The 23529-nt window shown below is 34.6% G+C and overlaps 1 long non-coding RNA gene across 2 annotated transcripts; it reads left to right on the forward strand.

The window, feature by feature from the left end:
• The first annotated feature begins 290 nt into the window (after window positions 1–290).
• LOC132085989 (uncharacterized) lies at window positions 291–2234 on the forward strand. Of its 2 annotated transcripts, none has more exons than XR_009420328.1 (3): window positions 291–355; window positions 1144–1235; window positions 2009–2234. It is a non-coding gene; the product is annotated as an uncharacterized LOC132085989 (long non-coding RNA). The 2 variants fall into 2 exon arrangements; XR_009420331.1 differs by lacking the exon at window positions 291–355 and adding an exon at window positions 855–949.
• The last annotated feature ends 21295 nt before the right edge of the window (window positions 2235–23529 follow it).

The following is a 23529-nucleotide window of genomic DNA, read 5'->3' on the forward strand; positions in this document are numbered from 1 at the left end:
CAGCATCAAAAAGAAATTATTAGGAACACCCTCAGAATGGTACAGACAAATAAAGGTTAACTGTGTCTGAATTAACAACTAATGGGATTCTACATATTGGCTAGATGAATGTACATAATACACCTAAAATGTGGACATTTTCCTTCTCCAGCATGTTTTCCTTTTACATTTTCTGTCTCTTGTCTACCCAAATACTGATTAAGTAGGCCTTAAGTGGTCAGCTGGGTATTGTTGGTAATTAACCTCACAGACAAAGGGTAATTGCTCAATTGTCTTTGGAGAGCCTGATGGGAGAAGTCAGAGGTAGTGGCCAACCAGAGTGAAAAAGGAAAACTCTCCAGAGCAAATGAACAAAGTTTGTATTGGTGTCTTTTAACTTTCATTTGACAGTATATACGTTTTCTCTTTCTAAACACACATGGCTCAAAAGTCAAACTGCTCTATTAGATATTGTAAGTTTACACTAATATGTAATATTTCTGGATATTTATGAGATAAGCTTTTTAGTTGCTTCCTGTCTTGGTGTTTATATTTAAGGAGGAGTTTGTTTAAACCCTAGTGAAGGCATAGTTACAATTGACAGTGGGAGATTTTAAATTTGGTTTTAGTGATAGAAAAGCGTTCTGAAAATATATAATTCTGGGTGGTCAAATGTAGTCACTGCGTCAATAGAAATTCTACTAGTGTTATAAGAGAAAACTGAAGATATTTAACAGATGGTATTGAGAAAGCTAAATAATGGACTTATCTTCTAATCTGGTAGCATCAAGTTTTCTAGGTGCTTATAGAAAGACCAATGCTATATGAATAGAAAACAGGTGAATCTTTTCTTACAAGTGTACTTTTCTTTCCAGTCAGAACCAATTTTATCAGAGAACTTCGGGAAAGTCATTTATAAGGGAATTTTGGCCTTCACAAAGTCTGTGTTAAATCCAGAAGTGTCTTGAAGGTATCTACAGGGTGATGAGATACTGGAACAGGTTGCCCAGGGAGGTTGTGTTAAAGTGCAATGTTCAAGGCCTTGAGCAACCTGGTCCAGTGTGTGTGGGGGGGTGGGGGGGTTAGGACTGCATGATTTTTAAAGGTCTAATCTAACACCTTAACATTCTATGATTCTGTGATTTTTATATAATTTACTTCCAGGCACTGACTTTTTTTATGGCCTGTTATTCAAATGAGGATTTCCACAACTGAGAGAATTTATGCCAGATAGCTTTTCATAAATGGACAGGAAGGTAAGTAAATTGCCTTGAAGATCCCAACCTAATTAGTTTTAGTATCTATTAGAATGTTGCCATTTTTAACATTGTCTGTAATTTCCCAGACCAATTTTCTGTACTCATGGACTTACATCTTGCTGTGATTTTATAGAAAGATGCTAATTAGTAAGAGATCAATTTGAATTTGTTAATTCCTACTTCACTTTATAGTAGCCAACAGACCTGATAATATTGCTAAAGTGAGTCGTCATGGAGTTCAGTTTTATGAATATATTTATAAATGAGAGCAAATTATACCAAATCCTTTAATTTTGTGGCCCATCCACAGCAAGTAGAAAAAAATGAAATGAACCTAGACAACTGAAATCAAAACCTAGAAACCCAGGAGTTATATTCCTAATAAAAACAGTGCAGATATTGAAAATATAGTAGGTTAAACATGCTGCATGCAAAATTGTCTTCACTTTGGTGACTAAGACATTGGGTTTTCCTCCTGGTATTTGTGGTGTTAAGGGAAGGTGATTGTCAAGGGCCAGAGAAGCACACCAGCTATGTCTTTCCCTGAAACCAACATATGTCCATCTTATTTTCCCCAAACGTTCCCCTCTGAGCCAGGCTAACATTCTGACCAAATTAATTTGGTACATGGCTGAGAATTCTTAAGCTGGCCCTATATGAAGGATGCTAGAGAGAGCTCTACCCATCAGTTTAATAATTAAGTAGATCAAGTAACTTTTCCAGATGCAATAGATATCTTTCCCTGAAAAGTAATTTTCTAAATTTTACAGATTTGCTGCAAAGGATAATGAAGAGTTTTCAGTTCATACTTACCTGTACCATGGTTCTGAGACATCCCTACAGTATAAAGAGTTTAATGCTGTAATTTTTTAAACACAAAAAAGTGTCACAGTGAGCAAGTGAGATAAAATTACTAATAGGAAAAAACCCTCACAACTCAAATTTGAAATATTTTTCAAAATAAAATTGGTAGAGGAATTGAAAAAAAAATAGAAATATTGTTGTCGTACAACATTCTAGACATAAGAAGTGGTGGATACAGATAAGTATGTAGCAAGTACTATTTTTAATTATTTTAGCCTTACTTGTGAGGACCTTAGTCATGTTGAGCAGTACCTATTTGCTCAAATTTTCCAATCAATTTCACCAAGTGAGATGCTTTTCACTGATGAAGATGTAAACTCTTTCCTTTTCTGGTGTAGTGTGTTTACCCTGGTTGGGTGACAGATGTCCCCCAAAGCCACTCTAACTCACTCCTTCACAACTGGACAAGGGGGAGAAAATGTAATGAAGGGTTCATGAGTTGACACAAGAACAGCAAGAGATCGCTCACTGGTCACCACCACGGGCAGAACAGGCTCAGCTTGGGGATGTTAACTGAATCTGTTACTAACCAAATCAGAGCACGATAATGGGAGGAAAACAAACCTTAGAAATAGTTTCCTCCCATGCCTCCCTCCTGCCCAGCTCTACCTCCTACCCTTCAATGGTGCAGGGAGATGGGGCATGGGGGTTATGGCCAGTTCATCACACGTTGTTTCTGCCCCTGCTCAGGGACAGGAGCCCTTACCCTGCTCCAGCATGGGAGCCCTCCCGTAGGAGACAGTTCTCTATGATGTTCTCCAGTATTGGTCCATCCCATGGGCAGCAGTTCTTCACAAACTGCTCCAATGTGGGTCCCTTTCCACGAGGTGCAGTCCTTGAGGCACAGCCTGCTACAGTGCGGGATCTCACAGGGAAACCAGCATGGGCTCCTCTCTCCACAGGTCTGCAGGTCCCAGACAGGAGTCTGCTCCAGCACGGGCTTCTCCTGGGCTCACAGGCTCCTTCCAGGCATCCACCTGCAACAGTGTGGGTTTCTCCACAGGCTGAAGGTGGATCTCTGCACTCCCATTGACCTCCATGGACTGCAGGCGCGTGGATGCTCCACCGCAGTCTGAGCCATGGGTGCACTTGGAGCACCTTCTCTCCATCCTTCTCCACTGATATTTGTGCCTGCAGAGCTGTTCCTCTCACATATTCTCACTCTTTGCTTCTCTGAGAGCAATTGCATTCTATCAGTGACATTTTTCCCTTCTTACATATGGTATGACAGGGACATTACTATCATTCCTGATTGGCTCTGCCTTGGCCAGCAGTGGGACCATCCTGGAGATGTCAGACATAGGCTCTGCTGGACATGGAGGAAAATTTGGACAGCTTTTCACAGAAACAACCCCTGTAGCCCCAGCTAGAAAAACCTGGCCATGCAAACCAAAAACAGCTGGGTCATATGCAGGCACTTTGATGGAAGTTTTCAAATATCCTGCGTCAAATTTTGACATTGAACTGTTGCTTCTGGAGAATTAAAACAGCATGATTTGTACTATTATTAAATGTATTTTTAGATTCAGAATGTAATAGAAAGAAATATGTGACCATATTTAAAATATATGACCACGAATGTGTGTGGTCTATTTAAAGGTAGGTACATTTTGCAATATGTATTAAAATTTTTTGCAAATATAATATTGTTAACAGAAACAAAAAGATGCTATAAATATCCTGTGATACAGCTTAATAATTAAGCTCCTTTAGAATAAGATCAAAGTGGTACCACAAATGGTATTGTATGACTTAACGTCACTTTTCACTTATAAATTGTATGTGGTTATTGCTTTCTAGACCATAGAGAGTTACTATGCACTATGCAGTCTTATATGCAAATTACTGTTTATCCACCTGATATGCTGCAACTTTGATATTTCTGCCTTGTAACTGGTGTAGTTTTCCAGAAAAACTAGAAAATGCCAGGAAACACAAAAATAATTCAGCAGCAGAAAGGTTTCCTGTCTTAGAAACTGCTACAGAGCAATGTGGTATTAAATTTGCTATAATCCATTGGATTCAGTTTGTGCAACTTCCAAAGAAGAAATGCCGTAAAGAAAAGTTAGGGATGGCATACTCTATGCAATACTACTGTAAGCCAATGAAGTTGTGTAAAATATTATTTCTGTAAACAATTTTTTCCCAAACTCAAAGAGCTATTTTCATGCTTGACTTCCCATTCTACATGAATTGCTGAATTCAAAGTTTTATATAAATCAAGTATTGTCTGCATTTATTTTTACTGCACTTCAAGGTATAATAAATCACCATAAGATAACTTATTTACTACATTAAATGCTGCAAATTACTATAAAATGAAGAAACCCATCACAGTGTGGTGCTGGATTTGTAAATCATTGGTATTTCCTCGTTCCCAGACTGATGTTGTTTTTCTTGAGCCTATGGTGTCAGATGTAAATTTCAATTTACATAATTTGCCCTAAATTATTCTGTTATCAGAAAACAGCAGGTATACACGAGCACACACATGCACACACACCTGTGAATATATATGTTTGAGCTATCATTTCTGAATTGGATGAAAAAAAGGAGTTGAACTGGCAGAAATAAATCACAAAACATATATCCATCTTCTTTTAAATTGGTCTAAACATGTGTTATATAGCTTAACCTAATGAAGAAGAATCTATGCATATTTGATAGGTTTTAAATAATTACCTTAATATCATTAAGCTGAGCTCATATAATTTCTTTCTCTATTATAACACCATTATGCAATTTAAGCATTTTCCAGGTATGTCAGAATTATCAGACCTTTCTAAGGTTTCTTTTCTGTGCCACTAGATTAAGACTAAGTTTAGAGCTGATTTCTCCCCCTGCTTTTTGTTGCAATTTTTCCCTGAAAATAAACAGTTTGACATTGCAAAATCCTTTAAAAAATTGCTTGCAAGTTAAATTGATCTATGCATTTCCCTATCTTCAACATGGCAGCACTGTTTTCTTTAAGTCCATTTCTGCTGTACATTTGTGCAGCAGGAGCCAACAGCTCTGCAAACAGGGAGAGGCTCCAACAGAGCTGCTAATCAACTCTGCCTAACAAATGACATTAGTTAGGGAACTAGTGGATTAGGACAATGTGCTTGCAAAATGTCAGATCTGTTTGTTTTGAGGCAACAAGAGCTAATTCTGAGGGAGATTAAAGATCATACGAGGTCCTGTGAGGAGAAAGAACCACTTGCTTAGGATCCTGCATTAGAAACATAGAGCAAAATATAATAAAATCAGCACCATCTCAAAGAATGTCAAGTCAGGCAGAAAAAAAAAAAAGAAGAAAGAAAAAAATTAAAAACTCTGTGTATATATAATAATATTATTATTAAGGATAATATATTAAGGGATATACCACATTGGAGTACACCAGGAAAGGATTTGGTTCACAAAATCTCTGTGTTTCTGTGAAGTAGAAAATTGATTTATTCTTACTTTATAAACCAGACTTTGGATTTTATTATTTTAGTGAAGGCAAACAGGGCACTTGTGCTTCTTGCAGGGAATGAATAGTCTCTATTTTAGAATGAAAAAGTGTTTTGTATATACAAACCAGATTAACTATCTGTTAATTGTTTAAGAAGCAGATAAACGACTGCCACAATGCCAATATATATTTTACACTCAGTGTTGAGATGAAATCTAGAAATGTAGCTACTAAGTGTGCATATGAAGGAACTGTGCTGAATCCACTGGCAGAGGAACTTGGAGCAACAAAAGGCAGAGATGAGTCCTGGCACCTGGCTGATCAGATTAATTGGAGTCACTCCCATCCTTACACCCTCTTGGTGCTGATCACACACAGCATCCTAAAGGAGATCCCCTTCTCTCCTAAAGGTGAGAGATTTTTCAGGGTCAAGTGGGAATATAATGAGCCAGGATTAAGTTTTCAGACCAAAAGCAGGCTTTCTTTAGACTTGAACAGGAAATATTTCAGCCCTCTCTCACAGGCTGTTGCTGACCTCATTTATTGAAGTGCTACCTTTGGAATGGCCCCTCAGCCCTCAGAGGTAGTCCTAATAGCAGGGCATCTAATTTTCAAAGGCTGATGGATCTTTTCCAGAGGGTCCATCTCCTGGTTACATGGGCCCTAGGTGGCTGATTGCCGTTCCCAATACAGGAGTTGTACCTGTCCTGCTTCTTGAAGAACATAAAAGAGTGTGAAGACTAGTTTAAATTAGACCTTGAAACAAATCCTTCCGGTCTGTCCAGCATGACTGAGATCTCAACTGAGTTTTTTTCCTGGTTTTGGACCTCACATTAAAAAAAAAAAATATTTGAACCAGTATGATAGAGTCTGGAAGATAGTTACCAAGGCCAGAAATCTAGAAAACTACTGCCTGTGAGGAAAGCGAGGAATTCAGGTAGTTTTGTCTGCAGAACTGAAAACTAAAGGGAGTCAAAATAAAAGCCCTTCAAATCTATTGAAGATCATGGCAGAAAATAATAAATGAACTGTCTCCAAGGGGAGAGAAAAAAAATAGGTTAAATTGCATTGAAGGAGATCTAACTTAGACACCCAGAAAAACTTTCCAGCCTTAAGGCTATTTAAGCAAGGTAACAGATTGCTCTAGCAGGATGTGAAATCTCTATCTTTAGATGCTTTTAAGAAGGGGTTAGATAAACATCTGTCAGGAAAAGTTTAGATATAATGACCCCTCTCTTCAGGAGGGAATTTCCACAGACAAATTCCTGAAGTGTTTGAGAAGTTTTTCAGCCTCACTTTCCATGACTTTAACACATCTCAAAATTTTATGTTTAAAGACTTTATGAACTCATTAACACAGAAGTACACCTCATCCAGTCATTGATGTTGCATTATTCTTTAGGGTTGTTTTGATGTTTTCCTCTTTGCTCTGTCTTAGGACCAAACAGTCCTTCTATTGCTTAACAAATACCACCTTTAAGAGGTGCGTAGCAGAGCTGCACATAACTGTAAGACAGAGCAAGGCACTACTATTATTATTTATGAACAATAATCCCTAATGTATAACATAGTTGTTTCGCTTTGGCAGAGAGAAAAAGTTCCATTTACAACATAAAATTAACATTAATCCAATACATAGGATAGCTGAAATTTAAGCAATATGCTAGCTTTTAAGAATAAGTTACATATTAGTCATTTTTCGTTGCTATAATCCTACTTGTTCCAGTCTTATTTCTGCAATAAAATCTTGGAATATCTGCCTTACAAAGGTATTCTAGTTAATTTATTTTCTGCTTAAATATATGGTTATTCTAGGAGATTGGATTAAGAAGGGACACTTTCCTTTTTTGATTAATGTTAACTCAGAACACGTACAAAGCCATTTATCAACAGATGCTTTTTGACATCCGATAAAGTCTGTTCATCCAGATACTTTTTTAAAGCATACTTGTATAAACATTCTCTAATGCATAAAATACAACAGTTCTGCATAGCTTTGAAAGTGAAAAAGATATTTTATTCACCAGATGAGAAATGGTTTATTTTCCCAAAAGATCATGGCTATGTAATTTATGTTATTTATACAGAACAATGCTGCAGCTCTGTGTTCCAGCAATAAAAAGAAAAAGAAAAAAGGTAAAGGACATAGAGGTGCCTTTTTGATGTTCAGTGGTGTTCACAAGACATAGAGATATGTGTTTTTATATAAACTTTAAACACAGCTTTGTCAGTAAGTTGTTCCCATAAAATTACACAAAAAAGCCCCTTATCAACAGTGAAGGAAGGCAAAAGACAAACTTATCCTTCATACAGTAGCAGGTTTATTACTTTCTTTGCAATAAATGTTCCATACTGTAAATCCCATAGATATTTTTCTTAAATGCTGATGTATTAATCACTTAAAATAAATTAGTCAGAGGGATTTCAAGATAGAATGTGGGCCTAAAACAGTGCTGAAGGACAGATGTTTATAATCACCAGTGCTTCTTTGAAATAATTTTTTCCAAATGTTTCTTCCAAGGAGGTACCTAAGACTCTGTTTGGTTTTAGTTAAAGATTTAAAGGAAATTCAAGCTCAAATTATATTCCAGATTTTACAAACACTTCAATTAGAAGGCTCCATTGACAGAAAGTTTGTAAGTCTAGCAAAAATAGCAGTTTTGTAGAGAAAAAAAGCAGCATTCAACAATGACAATGCCAAATAGATTGGGGTTGAGAAATGTTTGCTTTTGAAAATGAAAAAATGCTGGGGAGTAACTTGTTTCTATGCCAGGTATGCATAGAAATATGAATAGCAGAGACTGTGCAGTGCTGGTGGCAAGGAACTTAATTGTTATAGCTGTCCTAGACCAACTATTCACCAGAAATTCTATCCTGATTTTTCATACACTTCTCCTGATCTGAACTGTGAGAAGTGAAAAAAAAACCAGTAAAAAATCAAAGCCTTTTTTGCAGAAGTAAAAGGAGTACAAAACATACAAAGACCACTGAAATAAGTTGAAATATAATGATTATTTTTATATCAGTTTAGGTTTAAAATTAATTCTAAAACTTTTAAAATTAATTATAGTTCTTGAAAAAGACATAGCCATTATTGAACCTGAATACAAGACCTTGTCTTTTTAAAAATTTCATTCTAATTTAAAAAACCAAATCCAGACCTCTCACTTTAAAACTAGTGAACTGAAATTAACAAAAAAAAAAGTGTTAAAAAGATAAAATTCTTATCAATTTGTGTTTCACTTTTGTAGAGAATTCATCACCAAAGCAAATAAGGTGAGAACAAGATATTGAGCTATATGAATAGCTAGAAGTTAATTAGCTACTATTAAATATTTGATTAGGTAAAAGCAATATATCCAAGTCTATATTTATTTGTGGCATCACAATACTTATCCAGGGAAAGACGAACTTTAAAACAAATTCCACAAGCCAGGTAAACCAGTTGCATTTTATTGTAAGAAAAAATGTATGTTGAGGAGTTGTGAATGATCAGTAACTACTGACACTCTCCTTTTACTTAATGCAGTGGAGTGTAATGAAATTATTTCAGTGACGCACGTGACAGACACACAGCAGAGAATCCTGTGAGGGATCTTTCTGACAGGAGCCCTGAGCTGGTGCATACCTGGTGCCAGGAGCTAGCCTAGGGCTGACCTCCTTTTATCAGGTGATTTCAGGTCTCAGCATTACCCTCTATTTGCAACACTCATCTGCTTGTTTTTTAATTTGCAAAATGTGCTTGTGCATCCCAGCCACTCTGTTTTCAAAATCTGGAGCAGAAGTGAAATTTTGCATTGATATACAGCTTATGTGGTTGCAGGTACCAACATCCACAGCAATTAAATTACTCTGCTAATAAAGGACACTTACATGTAAGAGACGGTGAGTGAAAATTCAGAACATCCTTTCTACTCCATTTCTGTGCTCGACAGTACATTTTAACTCACTACACATACTATTTTTACTGAGACTTACATAAGTGACCTCATAAATGAGTCAGGCTGCAGTGTGAGCAAGAGCTGCTGCAAGGCATGTAATGGTTAGTCCAAACACACCATCAGTCAGCGTGAAACTCTGGTATATTTAATTAGAGGATGGAGGAAAGTGGGAGAAAGAGGAGAAAGAATTAAAAAATACTATAGCTGTGTGTGTATGTTGTTAAACATATACACCTTCTGTCCTGTTTGTCTTGAAAAATGCTCCGCGTGTCCTTCTATAAATGAATGATAGAGAATCTCAGTGATGATATACACATCTAATAAAAAATAATCTTTCTTTTGGAAAGTGCCATATCATGAAGTGGTAGAAATATTTTTAAAAGATTATTTAAAATGTTATGATAGATAGATAGATAGATAGATAGATAGATAGATAGATAGATAGATGTAGATGTATGTATATTGTTTACTTGATAATCCCTTTGCTATTTCAAAGGGATTAATGATTTTTTTAATTGTTTCTTTGAAACTCAGCTCAGGTCATCTAATTTTATTTGAATTAACCTTGAATGATTATTATCTTAGCCTTAAAAAAAGGGCATAAATTGAACAATCAGGTAAAAATTTGAAATGAAAAGCTTTTGAACGTATCAGGTTGAATGTTATTTTAAGTTAAAAAAACATATCAAATAAAGAAAAAAATCCTAAAATTTCCAAGCTTAACAAGATATATATACATTAATACATTAAAATTTTAAATGTCCCACTGCAATTAGTGTCACTTACCCCAGTTATGGTAATTCAAATTTGTTTATAACTCTGTTCCATTCTTCTTATACTTACATGGTTGGTTGGCAATATTTCTGCTCATCTCAGATACAGAATTATCTTAAAACATCAGATTTAATATGTCTTTATAAAAAAATCAATAAAAATTAGTGTGATAATATATTTTTTCAGAGCTATATTTCTAATATGATCCAGTCAATGGCCCAGTTATTCACATTTGCTTTTTTCTTATTTTTGTGTAAGTGTCTAGCATACTGTACATGTTAGTAAAACTAAACTATATCTTCTATTTATTCAATCACTCTTACACAGCTGAAAAATTACTCAATAAATTAAGAAAGGTGTTAGTAACAACTAAAAGAAACAGGATATATAGACAAATTATTTTGACAACCTACCCAGATTAAACATTGTAACACCATGCAAGAAAAATGCTCACATTTTATAAGGACACTTTGTTCTCACAACCAGTGCACAGCTCAGAAAATTTAGATCATGATGACTTAACACAAGAAGAACATAAATGCAGTATATTTCCTCCTCAGTCACTTGCAATTAGTCTAAGGATCCAAAATTTTTGTTACATAAAAAACTTAAGATCACAACAAATAAAAAATTAAAATCTCCTCAGGCCAAATTAAATGTCCTAAAGTAGGAATTTTTGTATTTTTTTAATGTTTTCATACTCTTGCTGAGGTTTTGACACCTCAGCAACAAGGGCTTTAGCTATTGCTTCTGATGGGTCTTTGGAGGAAATTGATTTTTTTTGGGGCTTCTTTTAGTTGTTTGGGGTTTTATCTCAATGTACTTTGATTCTAAAATATGTTTGCACTGATAATCATTTTACAATCATCCTAGTAATTAAAACTCTTGGGCAAAATAATTTTAGTGGTCTTGATTTGTGTTTCAGAAGAGCTCTGCCTCACAGCTTCCATGCACAATAATATCCTCACTTTTCAAAATCTAATAGCCTTAAGAAGGGAATAATTCTGGTGTGGGTGTATAGGTGTATAGCTAGAGCCACAATAAAATGCAATTATAGAACACCTCAGCTCCAGTTCCACTTAACTCCAAAAACAGCCCTATGAAATTGTTTTTGAGTGTTGTAGGATGTTAAAATGCTCTCTCTGTTATGGCACAATTTTCTGTAAAATAATATCATTACAGAGCAACATGTGCAGGATTCTGTTAAGTGTCATATTTATCAGACCAAATATATTTACATGCTAAAAGTTTGAGTGATGCTAAGGTATTGATATTATTAAAAGTTTTCAGGTTTCTTCTGCTGTTTTTGCTTTCACGTTAAAATTATGCTACTACCTGGCACTAGACTAGGAGGGGAAAAAAGCACATTTGAAAAAAAATCCAAAACAAATCCAAAATATCCAAAATATTAGCTGTCTTGCTTATTCAAAATAGCTCAAGAACAAGAAAGCAATAGGGAATTTTTTCCAGGTACATCAAACTTATAGTTAAATAATAGTATGTGCTTCTTACTGAATAAATGAAGTGGTCATATGAAGGAAGCTACTTACAGATGTGTTAAAATTGGTCCAAAATATCCCATAATATCCCATGAAAATATTTTACTGAATAGTAGATTTCACAGTGCCTGCCTCCCCCCCCCCGGCAATAACGGCAATAACTCAAGTGTTGCTTTACCACAGGAAATATTAGATGGAAACTCTCTATTTTAAAAGGGCAAATTTCCACCCAAGAAAATGTGTATATTTCACAAATATTGTAGCTTAGTGTTAATATAATACAGTAAAGATGAAAAAGCAGTGCTTTTTGCAGGGATTGATTTTATCTCTTGGAATGTAATAGCAATCTGTTTATTTAATTATGACTCTTATTGTAGTACTTGAACCACATGTGTCCTAATTTGATATAAAAATATCAGGGTATTCATATGAACTTATTCTAAACTAGTTAAACTCAATGCATTCCAAGCATGTAAGGTACAACATATGGATTTCTGTTCTCTAACCTTATGAACATTTGCACATGTTCAGGAAAGCCCACTGGATAAAATTTATGTATTGCTAATGATTTTTATTGGCCCCATGGCCCAAAGTGGTGGCAAAATGCCCAGGACTTTGAAAGAATCCTGTCTTACTTCGTGGTCAGAACTCAGAAAGCCATAAAAAAAGAAAGGGCTTGGTGGAAGTCTGAATTCTTTTTAACTGGCAAAACTGAAGCTGCTTGTGCTATGCAGCCTTTTGTTGTCAGATCTCTAAAGCATTTTTTTTTTTGTAGGGGATAAGGGGCAACAACCCATCCCAACATATTAGCAATGATATAAGGAGTTGAGCTGAAATTTTGCAACCATTTCTCGGAGGACCTGATGTGGAAAATCCACATAAGCATAAATAGAGAGAGAAAAAGAAAATCTTTTTCTTTGTAGGACCGTTTGGAAATCTCTCTGTTGCAGCTCAGTATCTTAAGGATGCTGTTAAAATTTTTGGGTGGAAATATGGATTACCACTGAAATTGAGATTTGGCTGTCCACACCATAGTCACCTGTGGCTGATCCGGAGGATTCTAATGCAGATGTTTGTTCAAAAGTTAATAAACCTTCAAAAAACAGTAACATCTGTCGATTTTATTCCTACAGCTACAGCTTGGCAGCTAGGAGAAGGGAGTCAACTAAAGATAGGCTGTTTTTCATAACAGTTCTGCCGACAGGGGATTGAGTCCAGTAGCTATGCAAAAGAGAACAGGAGAGCATTTCTAGTCTCTAAAGCTCCATTATAGGAAACAATGGTCATCCTTTCCCATTTTCCTGGATTCTACACTCAATCCTGACAAAAAAATGTTCAAGCCTTCCATTGCAGCATCAGGAGAAGGGTAAAGTTTCTCTTGGTAAGTAAATACCAAGGATAAAAGTCGAAATGTTGTGATGATTCAAAATTTGTATAAAAAAGTGACCAGGAAAGCTACTCGTAAGGTGCAATTATAAAAAAAAAGATGAACTGCAAATGTCACAGAAAGTTCTTTAAAATTACTGAAATCATCCAGACCACCACCAATTTGGGGTATTTAAAAGAGGACTTTGCATGCTGTGTAGGTGATTATGCATAACTGAGACAAATTAGATAACTTTACATAAAGACTGAGACCAAAAATCTTATTTACTAGTTGAGCAAGTCTTTTGAAGTGATACATCACAAAAGATATTAATAGGTGAATTTATGTGTAATCCTGAGTTTTGCAGTATTTAAAACTAATTTTTTCAAGGACTAAGCTTTCAGTTTTGTTCACAAAAGCAAAAAAAAAAAAAAAAAACAAAAAACTGATCGGACTCCAAAGTCTGTTTTGCATACACTAAATTTTTTGTTAGTGAGGTTGAGTTCTTGTCTACTGGAATCAATTCTAAGGCTAAAACACTCTACTTTTTGCTTTGTTTTGGTTTTGGTTTTGGTTTTGTTTTTTGTTTTTCATGTTTTCTTTTTTTGCTTTTTTTTAAATCTACATATTTTTAGCTTTAATATTATACAGAACTGTCTTCTCTTCTGCTATCTGTCTGAAGTGGACGTGGAAGTTGAGAAACTATACATGCCTTCAATTTCCTCTGTATTTTCTAGCCCATAAACCACAGCAACACAGCATTAATTCCTGCTACACTGGACACTGAAATTTGTCAAGACTGGCCACAAAAACCAGGGGATTACATTGTTCATAAACATTCCATGTACCTCCTTGAAATATTTTGTGAAACTCTTTCCAAGGTCTTAATACTAAAAAGCACTCAAAATAAAAGGAATATAGGGCAAATAGGTACTTTTATAGATTTATTCCAGAGATCCAATCTAAATTTGGATTTAAATTTGTTATTTGAAATTAGTAGTAAAGTTTATGGCGGTATCTCTGATGGTAGTAGCTTTGTCTTCAAAAATTTTGGCAGAGAGACAGAATATTTGCTTATGCTGATTACCTTGGCCTATGCTATACTGCCTTCATATTATATTTCTGTTAGTTCCCCAAAAGCTAGATCCCCAAAAGGATCTACAAAGTTAACATATCTATATATGACATATCTATATATGCATAAAGAAGGATTCAGCCTCACTGTGTTTCAAAACCTGACAGTAGATCGAGTTTTGTCTGGTGCAAACAATATTTCTCTTCAAGAGAGCATCAGCTTCAAACTGAGAACTGGTTCCAAGAAATTTCCACTGAGACTGTCTTTTAGGAAAAACACAAAAATCAGTAGCTATTTAATTTATAATTATCAATTATTTACTATGTATCCATTTTTCACTGTTCACATTCTGTGATTTCATTATGTTAAAGAAATAATTAAAAATAAAAAAAGGAAAAAGAAAAAAAAAAACAGAATTATAGCTCGTATTTGGAATTCTTTGATAAAACTGTGCCTTTTCTCCAACTCAAGTCTAGACTTCCATGTTTAAGAATCAAATATGAAAGATAACCACAAAATATTTTTAATTAGACAATTATACCATTCCTTATGCCTAAAAATGTAGAACTCTTCACAATACTTTAAATTGGGAAAGGTTTGGAGATTTGGAGAAGGTGTTATTAGTTCTGAATTCTGCACCATTTACAGTAGGTCTAATTGTAGAGGCAAACCATTTGTAAAATCTGCAAGAGATTTTTTATTTATGGTACAAGACTACAAGAAAAGGACAAAATATAAGGTGACATCTAAGTTATTTGCATATACCTAAGGAAAAACTGAAACTGGTAAATCAGGATGGGTTTTAACATCAAATAGTGGGGAAAAGCAAGAAACGACTCATTCTTACCTCGCACTGGATCTACAGTATAGTTTTAAAGAAAAAGGAAATTCATGGGCTTAAATGTTCTTCCACATTGCAAATGAAACAAAAAAAAAAAACTTTAATAATGTTTATGGGTTTTTTTATTTCAAATGGAGCACTGCAATAAATCTGTGAGCATATTCTGCTGAGTACTGAATACTCTGTAATGAGTCAAAAGTAAGCGGAACTCATCTGATCACCTTTAAACACATATTAGGATGAAATGGACAGTAACTAAAAAGCTCTTTGTAACTGTTAATATATAAAATAAAGATTATTCTCTCAGTGTTTTCAATAACTAGCTATATAATTGGGATTTCAATACGCATAATTGTCAATATTTCTAGGCTACATTCTTCATTAAGAAAACAGGATGAAAATAGTTATCCATCTAAAAACCTCAGAAATGCAATCTGTGTATTTTTATGAAATTGAATTAAAATATAAATGATTTATTTATGGCTTAAAGAAAAATTGTAGAAGCTCTTTTTTTTAAAAATAATTACGTTTAGCCAGTACCGTTTCACTCAACAGCTCTGGCAAAAGGAAGGAGTGGAAGAAGGATGACCAACATTATCTCAGAAAATTTATTTCTCTAGAAAGTTATATTAAAAAGCAATGTTCAGGTGGCTTCCCACCTGTCCAAACATTAATTCTGGCAATTAAACTGAAAGAAAGATATGAGTGATCAAAGGAGTTCTTCAGAGTAAAGACAGGTCTTTAAGTGAAATTATAGTTTATTTTATAAGCTTTAACTATAATTGCCATTTAAAAATAATTTTAAAATATAAGAATTTTCTTGTTTTTGTAGTCTTTACAAAGATTCTGTTTTAATGTGAGCTTAGAATAACAAGGGGAGACTCATTTGCTCTTTAAATATGGTATGAGGGTTCTTAGAGCCCAAATTCAGGAAATTATTTCTATTTTTACAATAGGTCTTCCATTGTTGATGACGACTATGGCTATTTCTACTGCTATCTGCTTTTATTTAATGTCTATTCTGACATAATTACTTCATATGTTTCTAGACAATTTTACTGCTTACTCTCTCTGATCTTTTCCAAAAAATATTTTAAAGCCCTCTCTTTTTTTTCCTCCTGTTTCTTTCAAAGGAAAAAAAAACGCCTTTGATGAACTGAATCTCTAGCCAAGTCACCTGTGAAAATGTTTACTTTTCTCCTGCCACTAGCTCTTTTTTTATAACCAGGTCTTTTATCTAACTGTGATGCAATTTCTGGCAGCTTAGCAACAAGATCTTCTCTGCACTTTTATTCACAGCACAAATGGTCACAGATAGACACAGTGAAGAAAACAGGCACAGCATTTGTTCCTGTGCAAAAGCGTGTTCCTGAGAATTGGAAAAGATCACTCCACTTTGCCTGTCAGAGTAAGAAGTGTAAAGCAGCCATGAACTATGTACAACTCGAGGAAATTTCTCATACTGCTTCAGGATAGCCAGTGTTTAAAGACAAATCTCTGCATTTTGATATTAGAAGGTATGCAACATATCCTCATGTTGTATTGCATTTTTAGCAGTAGTGATTGCCAATTTTTTTTTTTTAATTAAGTGCATTTTTTAATGTACTTTTTCTGAGAGGGTGGCTTCCCTGCATTCTCAGCTATTTAAAGGGGGAAAAACAATAACCATCATGTTGCTGCTAATTAGAATCATCGCACCTAATGATTGTTTCTAGCTGGCCAATTACTGACATAGCCATGGCTTTGGGAGTGTTGGCACAACAGCTCTGGATTCACATGTCAGCTGCTATTAGCTGAACTCTTCTCTTGCATGACTGAAGCAGATGGTGACTTCCTTGAGTTGGAGAAAGATAGGATAAAAAATTCCTTGTACATTTTCTCATGCATTTAAAATTCTTGAGTAGATTTTCAAGAATGTACTAGGCAGTCTGTGAAATCTAGGCAAACTGTAAAACAAGCTGTGTTCAATTGACAGCCTAGAGGGACTTGGCACATAAGACAGAGACTATTTTGAATCCAGATGCCTGTTATTGTACTCTGTATTCCTGATAAACATCAGTGGAAACATTAGCTGAGAACTTGTAACACATGTTGGGTATCCCTACAAGCCATCTTTAACCTGCTGATATTCATATTTTTAACAATATCATCTGAAATATATATTGGTTAATGCTGACTGATTTCAGGTATATTTGCTTGCAGGAATATTCTATATATCTATGACTATTAAGCAGAGAGCTGATAAAACTGATACCTCTGTCTTACAATCTGCAGCAGAACTTTATATATTGTAGAGAAACATTGCTGAAACAATGTCAGTCAGCTTATGACCAGAAATGGAAGCAACAATTTGTTAGTGCTTCTTAACTTTATCTGCTTGGAATACATACAGAATCAGACTTGGACTATAAAATAAGGAACTATCAAATATAAGTAAACTAAATCACCCTAGGTTATTTCCATTCTCAAGTTTAAAAGACAAAAATACTCAGATACTCCTTTCACTTTAATGAAGATCTTCCTGAGCTCAGTGGTTTGACAAGCTTTTCTTTAAAAGGTCAGCCGTTCAAGCTGCTTTCCACATTTTTTAATAGTTCTACTACTGATGCAACACAAGCAGGGAGTTGACCAACCATGGTGACATAAAAAGGTCTTCTGCTCACAAAAAATCACATATTGATGTAATATAATTTTAAAGAAAGGTGGTTTTAATAAAGAATTCTCTTTATACAGGAGGCATTTTTTTAGATTTATATCCTGTAGACTATGATGACAACTCAATAATGACTGTGCCAGACCCCTATATTATTAAGCTTTAATATGGCAAAATTTCCCGAAATGTGTTTTTTGAAATATTATGAGTCAAAAATTCCTCTGAAGCTGAATCTCATCAACAGTTTTTTATGAGTTTGAATTTAAGGAATTATACGTAGAATGATTAAAAAAAAAGTAGGAAAAAAAATAAAAACAAAAAAGCAAGCAAATTAGTTAACAAGTCCCTACATACAACAGATAGATGGTTACTATGCCATATTCCTACTATTGAAGCATATTACTTCTTTTTAAACCTTTTGAAGTTTGTGGTTTTGGAGTTAAGGATAGAATGAAATTAATTTTGATTACATATGTATTAAGTTGTAAAAGCTAGAAGTTCTGCCTTGAAATACCAGCTAAAGCATTAATATATCTGACTTCACTAAGTTGAAAGTCTATAATATTCCAAATTTTAAAATTTTAGCAATTCAACAATAACTCTACAAATTAAACTTTTGTTTCTTCCCAAAATCAATATGTTTAACTCTCTTAAAGTGTGATATATATATATATATATATATAATTATAGCAGAAAATAAAGTTAAACTCAAGCTTTTGGTTTGTATTTTTTGTGTATTTGTTTTTCCCCAGTTCATCAGAGTATTTTTTATCTCAACTTAAAACTGCTTAAGGTAAATCACTCATGGTGAATGTTATTCTTCTTTTATTTTTTTTAAGTATGTAAAATTTCAGATTAAATCCATTATTCCTGTAAGTCTTTAACTAGCTATTCAAAGATGATCTTTAATCTTTCTTATATGAAATAACTCTGCATATAGACATATGTAGTTGTGTATATGCATTGTGCTTGTAGTTTTGATATCAAAACCCTTCTACATCTGCAGAGATCAAAGCAAAAATGTAGAATGCATCTATATTTTGGAGCAATAGGAACAAATTTTTTGAGAGTATAATCTAAAAATACATACAATAAATAAGCTTGGTGCATAAATTTACAACGATAAAATTAGCCTGATTTAAGAGAAAATTACCAAATGTGCTGTCTGTGCAAAGTAAGCTAGTGCAACATCAAATTCTTACATCTTTCTTTAAAAGAAATAACTTCAACAAGTTGCTATTTTCCAATTACATTATTAATTTTAAGCTAGAGTATCAGCACATCTGAAGAGCTGCAAGGAATCATCTATGTGGGTAAGACTCTCCAGCCTCTTGAAAATATTCTGTGGCTGTGCTCTTACCTAAATTTAGCATTATGTGCAGCAGTAGTAGTATCCAGGTGTAGGCACTGATGGAAGGGATAGGTGGCCATCTGCTTTGTGCTGCTACTCTTGTAAACCTGAAAGAAGTGAGACAGTCGGGAGCTGAACTATGGAAAATAGCTGAAATTAAAAGTTTAGCTTCATTTTCAATACCTGCGTTGCTGAGTAAGTCTCATCAGATTTAGGGGAAGGGATTACTAGCATAGAGATGTCACAGAATTCTGCATAATCCAACAAAACTTTGGTCAGCTGTGACTCAGAAGAGAATCCATAGTTTCCCAGACTTATCATCTAATGGTAAAGTTACAATGTTGTCACTATACCTTGTACTAGGGAATTCTTTTAGTCCTTGGTTTTTAAGTAAGGATATATCTTACTGTGTTTGGAGACACCAAAGAAGCTGCGAAAATCTATACAGTTTGGAGCAATTGTCAAGTTCACATCTAACAGTATTCTACATTTGATGTGAGTCACTGGCAAGATTTTGGGGAAATGAGTGTTATATGAGGCAGGTAATGAGTGTTCTTACACTGAAATCTTCCCATTGTTTGTTTTCCTTAACCAGAGGAAAAGCACATACAACCTGGGTGTACAACGTGTCTAAACACTTTGAAAGGAATTATTTCAGAAAATTTCAGAATTATTGCAGAAATTTTAAAAATACAGAGGAAGCACTATGAATTGTTTTGCCTTGTATGCATTTTCTTTGGCTGTCATTGAAAAAAGCTACATAAAATATATTTCATTCATATTTCAGCTGCAGACAGCAAACACAATAATTGAAAACAAAATAATGATGATTCACTACATCTCCCCTGATGCATTTCACACCTGCTAACCAAGGTCAGCAATAAATTACAATAACTTAGTACATCAGACAGTTGGCAAGCTAACAGTTTTGAAAGCCCTTTCCAGATTTAAATTTATAGCTTATCTGAGGCTGACATTACCATACAGTTCAGTAACATTAACATAATATTTCTCAGATAGATGTTTGTGTATGTGTAGATACAGATAACAGCATATATATATATATATATATATATATATATATATATCTGTAAAGAGGCAAGTGTATAAATATATAAATATGTGTGAAACCAGTTTTTTCTACTTCAATGACTAATCAGCCTGCAAATTTAAAACCTGAACTGCTACTTGGGTCAAATTTTCTGAGGGAGAGAGATGAAAAGGAACTTGGTCAAAAACTTGAGGGAAAGAAAAGAAAAGAAATGTTTGTTTTCATATGGAGCATTTTAACTGCAAACATTCTGAGTAAAACTAGAAAAAAATGTAAGGATTTAACTGTCATATTTAAAACATTAAGGGCGAAATAGGAATAATTCTAAGTGTTTCTGCAAAAATTTTAGCCTGTTTCTTTTCTGTATCTTCTTGTAATAAGATAAAAAACCATAAAGAACAAAGCCAAAATGGAGGAGTCAATCCCTTAAAGAAAATAATGAAGAAACTGGACATAAAATTTAAAACATTTCAATATATGGGTTGTTATAATTTTTATAATTTTTATGATCAAAATTCCATTTTCCTTGATAAGTGTATACAGTCTATAAGTATTATTCTTCCCTCTGTTGAGAGGTATGGATCAATAATCAGAATTACATTGAAAGAGTATCAGTATTGCCTCATTATTGTGACAGACTGTTTCTGAGGTCAGCTTTATGACTAGCAGGATTTCTCTCAGCTTTGTTCAGGAGGTAATATCCATTCTCTGCAATTGTAATGGCGGCATGCAAAGAAAGGCAGTCTGCAGCTCAATGTCCAAATGGAGATCAGTCACAACTGGTGTCCCTTGTAGGACCCTGTTGGAAGTATTTCTGTTCAATATCTTTAGCAATCACATAGGCAGAGGGACTGAGTGCACCCTCAGCAAGTTTACCCATGACACCAAGTTGAGTGGTGCAGCTGATAGCCTAGACTGAAGACAGGACATCCAGAGGGACTTTCACAGGCTTGAGGAAGACAATATAAACTTCAAGAAGCTCAGCAAGGCTAAGTGCCAAGTCCTGCACCTGGGTTGGGGCAATATTCAATATCAATACAGACGTAGTGATGAATACACTGAGAGCAGACTTGGGGTACCCATAGATGAAAAGTTAAATATGAGACAGCAGTGCCCACTTCCAAGCCAGACATCCAAACATATTTTAAGCTGCAAAAAAGAAAACATGGGCAGCAGGTCAAGCAAGATGATCTTTCTCTTCTATTACTCTCATGACACCCCTACCTTGAGGGTGTTCTAGCTGTGTTCAGCTCTGGGATCCCCAGCACAAAAAGGCATGGACCTGTTGGAATTCATTCAGAGGAGGGTCATGAAAATGATCAGGGGGCTACCTGTGATCCTTCCTGTGATGAAAGGCTGAGAGATTTGTGCTTGCTCAAAGAGAGAAGCACCAGGGAAGCCCTATTGTGGCCTATTAATATATATATATAAAGCAATCTTTTGAGAAAGAGAGAGACTTTTTACCGGACACTGTAGGGAAAGGAAAAGGTGCAATGTTTTTAAACTGAGTGTAGATTTAGAATGAACATAAAGAGGAATTTCTTTTATTATGTGGGGGATGAGACACTGGAACAGGTAGCCCAGGGACCCATAACTGGAAGTGTGTTGTGGATTCCCAGTCATTGCAATTGTTCAAGGTTTGTCTTTGTACAGCCTGCTGTAGTGAAAGATGCCACTGCTCACGGCTGAGAGGCTGGATTTAAGATTAAGCATTGAAGATGCTTTCCAACACAAACAATGCTATGGTTAAATGATTCTGATGTTCTATACATATCGGTGTCTATATAAAAGAATCTCCAGTTTTATTAATATGGAAACTTGATTAAGATTATGGAATAAGTATCAAAAAACCCCATTTTTTATTATGTAATATCTTACAGAAAGTCTATGCCATACTATTAGTTTTAGTACCTTTTAATGGGTGTAAATATTTTATTTCCACTGTATGTCTATTGATTTTATTTCTATTTTATAATTTTATTAGTCTTTTATATATACTTCTGATTATTTTTCTGCTTTGTGCCTTATGCTCATGTTTCTGTTACCATTATACCCAATAATTTTTCCTGAACAAGGTAACTCTGGTGTCACTTTGCCGTGAAGAAGGTTATAATAACATAAATCTTACCTTTGAAAGCTGACAAATTATATCAAAGTTCTTGAAGAAATCTTTTATACATTCAGAAAACTCACTTCAGTACTCCAGAGTGCTTGTGCATGTTTCTTGAAGAAGTTTAATTGAGACATATTAGAAAAAAAAGAGGAAAAATCTGTCTAGTCAAAGAAATCTTGAAGAAAAGCCCTTCTATGCGTGCAAATGGCTTTATTCAGTGATCTGACTACTAATAATTGAAATTGTGCCACTAGCAAAGTTGAGCCTATAAAACAGGTATCTATCTGTCCTCTCTACTCTAGCTTAAAAACACTGACAGTTTCATTGTTTAAAATCTCCGTCTCCTTTTAATTCTCTTCAAAGCATCATTCCACTTCTCACTCTCACCTGGAGAACACAGAAATACTTCATGTGAAAATCCTCTAAAGTGTGCACTTCTGTCAGCCGACCCTATGGTACAGAACAAAAGCTGAGAATTTATAGAGTATTTTAGTGTTTTAACTTCACTGCTCTCCCAGGTGAATTTTGCAAACAGTACAGAGTGTAGAGAGTAAGAGGCTGACAGCGTTTTAGCACAGCTGAAATCTCTGGCAAACACATTTGCTGAACTTTCAGTTTTCAACTAAATGCTTTGTCATCTCATAATAAGAACAAATTTAGTCTAATTTTCAAACTTGTCTCTTCAGGAGGTCTTTAACAATTCTGATATGTGTTCACTGTGAACTTTTACTTGAAATTATTGTTTACTGGGCACAGAAGACTGAGGAAGCCAAAGCTGATATTTTTTATTATAAATTTCAAGTGTATGTTAGTGGGGATAACCACAGACAAATGTTTAAGTGGCATGTGAATGCGTAAAAGCTCATCAGGATGACTGGTACACAGCATAAATGAATTAGGTTTAATGAATTTAAGATATGCACTACCACAAACTGAGAGCTCTGTGGCATCACTCAGCATTCCTTTCACCACTCTTTGGCAGATATAGAAGCAAACCTGTGACAGATGAACTGGAATTAAACACCAATTTGTGTGACTTGCACAGTGCATTTACTTTCTTCTATGACTATGTAGGTGTTTTAATCATAGTTTTTATTTCAAATAACTAGTAGATATTTGTCCCAGTAATCTATGAATTCTCTTATGCTGTTTAGTTCCGATGCATTTTAATTTTTTTTCGTTTTTTTGTAGATAAAATTTTCACAGCAACAAAGTTGCTACAAAGAAGCAATGAACAATATATTAATAATGATTTACTGTGATATTGGAAGTAATTTCTGTGATAAAAAGTTTCCTGTGTTCACTTTTTTCTCAAAAAAATTAA

This window comes from Ammospiza nelsoni, chromosome 2 (assembly GCF_027579445.1).
Source record: "Ammospiza nelsoni isolate bAmmNel1 chromosome 2, bAmmNel1.pri, whole genome shotgun sequence".
Taxonomy (NCBI): domain Eukaryota; kingdom Metazoa; phylum Chordata; class Aves; order Passeriformes; family Passerellidae; genus Ammospiza; species Ammospiza nelsoni.